Source organism: Limulus polyphemus, unplaced genomic scaffold (assembly GCF_000517525.1).
Source record: "Limulus polyphemus unplaced genomic scaffold, Limulus_polyphemus-2.1.2 Scaffold631, whole genome shotgun sequence".
Classification (NCBI taxonomy): domain Eukaryota; kingdom Metazoa; phylum Arthropoda; class Merostomata; order Xiphosura; family Limulidae; genus Limulus; species Limulus polyphemus.
In genome coordinates, this window is record NW_013666241.1 from 115,110 (window position 1) to 119,309 (window position 4,200).

Genomic DNA, 4,200 nt, shown 5'->3' on the forward strand with positions numbered 1-4,200 from the left:
TCGCTGCGCCCCCTTACATACAATTTGCAATTAAATAATAAAAATATATGTTTTGGATGTTATTTGAATATAATTTAATTCGAAACCACATGTAATTACCGTTCATTGAATATTCAAAAAGACAAAATATTTAATAGTAAAGAGCAGCAATAACAATGGATTAAATTTAAATAAAAAAGCAATTAAAACATTTCTTAGCCGGAAAACGTTATCTTTAATAAAAACAAGATATGAATGTTAGGACATAAAGCATGTTTATTAAACATTTCGGAATAACAAAGATTCCACTATCAGTAATTTACAGGAACGAGAATAAATATGATAACAGTAACGCACTTACAGAGTTAAACATAAGTAATAAAAATCAAATTTGAAAAATTTTTCGTTATATGAAGACTGCTTGTTATTGAGAGAGAGAATTTATTAATTATTAAGATGTCTTTTATCAGAAGTTCAGTTTCAGGCTAAGCAGTTGTAAGAAATTTAATGTTTGATATATTGATAAAATGTTCAGTGTGTGTGTGTTCCCCCAGTTCAAACAAATAAATTTCCTTTACTGATAGATCGATCTGAGCAACAGCCTTCCAGTGGCATGTCTGCGGACTTACTACGCTAGAAACCGGGTTTCGATAGTCGTGGTGGGCAGAGCACAGATAGCCCATTGTGTAGCTTTGTGCTTAACTTCAAACAAACAAACGGTGTGTGTGCTCACTAGTCTGTTATTGCAGAGTGAAAATGATTATTGACTCTACTCCCTGTTTTGACCGATATTTTCACATGCTCATGCGCTTTTACTTTAAGGTGGCACTTAGTTTAATCAGTATTGGAAGAATTACATGTGCATAAATAAACGAGTCATGAATAATGAGCAATCGGAAGGTGGTCCTTATTATGGAAATTTTTATTATCATACATTCGGGCTTAAGATAACCTTTATGTCGACTTGGAGGTAGTATTAGTTAATAATTTTCTTAAACCGTTTCTTAATCGTAACGCTTTGTTCTCCAATATATGGTAAATGAGATATTTAGGCACAGTAAGCGTTTTGGGTGAGTTAATTTTTTTATTTTCTTTTGTAGATAAAAACCAGTGGCTGATTTTTTGGGTACTTGTTTTTGATAGCCAATTTGATTTAGGATGTCTTATAGAAATGACATCTCTCTGTGAAGTCCCAATTAAGCAGAATAAAGGTTCTAGGCGCTGTTAAGAAAGCAATGTGAAAGGTTACTACGCATATTGCCTGATAGATAGGACGCTCTTCTCGTAATCTGCTTGTCACGGGTTTGAATCCTATAACCAAATGTTCACTCATGGGGGCGTTAAAATGTGGAGGTCAGTCCCACTTGTAGTAGGTAAAAGAGTAGCACAAGAGTGGTTGGTGCTGATTCGTTTCCTTCCCTCTATTCTATCACTTTTAAAGTAGGGTTTGCTAGCGCACACCAAGCCTCTAGTAGCTTTGCGCGAAATTGAAAAAGGAGACAAACTAAAAGTACGAAACTATCGAACTGACGTGGGTGAAAATGCCGGTAAATGTCTTTTTTTTTGCGATAAACATAGGAAGAAAACTCGCTGGAGTCATAAGTAACTAAAATATCTAAAAAAAATGTGTGTTGTTAATTTCAACTTATCAAGTGAATTTTTTGGAATGATATCGTGTATTACGAGCATAAAAAAAAATTGAAGTATGTTCTTTAAGGTGAAAAATACCTTCCATACAGTATATCATCCAACAAGTTTGTTGTTAAGTATAAAGCTAATCAATGTGCTATTTGTAATATTCCAATTGCAGGTATTGAAACCAGATATTTAACATTTATAAGCCTTCCGACTTACCGTTGACCCACGGAGAGACATCTATTAAACAACACGTGGATTTTGCCTACACAGTGAATATAAATCTTATTCTGTTGAAGAGAGTTGAATCACTATAATTTACGGCAAGGCAAACGCTTAACTTATTGTTACGTCTCTAGTCGTTTGTTAATTTCCCGGTATAAATTCTTCCCAAGGAACTTCAGTGATACAAGTCCTTTCTTAACTAAAACTAGTTTATTATTTCTCGATACTTTATAATACACAGAATTTCCACAGTCACTTTAACTTAACACACGCTATAATTCACAACGATTCACGCACTTTACTTACGGTCACTACCGCTCACTTGACTAAATTATCTTTCTCTATATCTCTCTATCTGCAGTTGTATCTCTGCTTTATTTGCCGGCCTATATACAAAAATAGAGGGCGTCTGGTAAACACTCGGGCTTTCATGATCCGTCTAGAAACTCATTAAGTGTTACCAGCGTCAGCGACCTCCGCTGTCGTAACATTATTATAGTGCCGATACCACTATGATGTGTAGCCTTACCAGATGGGGAATTTACTCGTTTGATCTTCGCCAACCACTTTTTGTGAAGATCTAAGTTTGTTGATGCTGATATCAAAAGGAACCTCGTTTCTGCTTGACTTTCTAAGCAATTAGAACACCTGTAAACATGATGCCATCTTACAAGTTAAGTGCTACATTTTGCTTCACTATGCTATAACATACTACATGCTCACCGGGAAAGGATTTAACAATACGCTCTGAATATTGAAAACTTTGCAAAAATAGCTTATAAATGGTATTAGACGTGCAAGTAAAAGAAATTATGGCTTGTGTCTCTATTACAACTAAGGAGAATTTTGTTTTTGTAGCTTCTATATATTAATCTTCTACAGTCGTTACTATGTGCATAAAACTTGTTTTCATCAGTATCGTGCATTAGTAGTGTTTATTCATTGGGATGTTAGTTGCATGCCTCTCAGTCTTCGACACAGGGGTGTCTGACTGACGTGTCCTTATCTAATGACAGTACCTATATCATCGTGAAGATATACCTTACTCGTTTGTCCGTAGAAATATGTAGACCTTATCAATATTTTCAACAGTTAATAAATATTTGGACACTTGTACATATATTTAATGTCAAGTTTTGAATTTATACAAATATTGCTTTCACAAAATATGCCAAACATGCTCTACTTTTCAGTTGTTGGGTAGTTATAAAGTGACAGTCAATCCCACTATTCGTTGGTACAAAAAGTAGCCCAAGAGTTGGAAGGGGTGGTGATGACTAACTGCCTTCCTTCTAGTCTTTCACTGCTATATTAGGAACGGCTAGCGCAGATAGCCCTCGTGTAGTTTTGCGCGAAATTCACACAAACAAACACAAAATATGACTGCCGATACAGGTATACTATGAAAGCTACCAGTTTTTTTTTCCATGTCTGCAGCAACTCATATTGATTTTCTTGTTGGGTCAGTTGGGATTCTGTAAAAAAAGAATAAATACCTTTTTGAAGTTCATCTATTTGTGCAACCAGTAATGCAACAGTGGAAAAACATTTTGAAGTAGTTGTTTTTTCACTGCCTAGAATGTACGCGCCCTACCGTCCAATATGGCAATCACTAAAAGAAAACAAGATTACGTGATCTCATGAGGTCATGCAGAAATGGTCTATTGAAGAAAGGATTTTTCTCAACTAAAGCTAGTGAGATAAAAGTAAAATACAAAAAAATACGTAAAGATGTGGTATATTCAAGTGAACTGAATATATTGTTACGTCTCCGTTCGTTAGTTAATTTTTCGTAAAAATTCCTCCCGAATAATTTTACCGATACAAGTCCTTTCTTAAATAAAATTGGTTTATTCTTTCTGAATACAACTTTGCGATACACTTAATTTCAACAGTCGCTCTATAACAAACGCTATAATTCACAACGAACTTCTCACGTGCTCAACAATATTCTTACTCATTACCTTACATTGCTTCTTGGCCGGTCTTATATATACAAGACTACCGAAATCTAGTAGTCTCCCGACATTTCATGAAGGTTCGAGAAGGAAGTGGCGTGATACGAGCGTCACGAGACCTGCGTTGTCGTAACACTGCCCCTTCCTTAGTACTGTTCGTCCCGAACAATAGCCACTTACATTAAACCAATAACAATTAACAATAACTTAATTAAATGTACAGAATTACAATCACAAAATTACAATTCAACAAAGTCTCTTAATTTTATGGGACGTATCTTCTTCCGTACTGGGTCTCGTTGGCTTCTGCTTCATGTGGGATTCATCTGCTTCATCGGGAATTGTCCTATCATCGGTAACAGTCACATCAGTGGTAGTAACTTCACCAAGAGCTTCACCATTT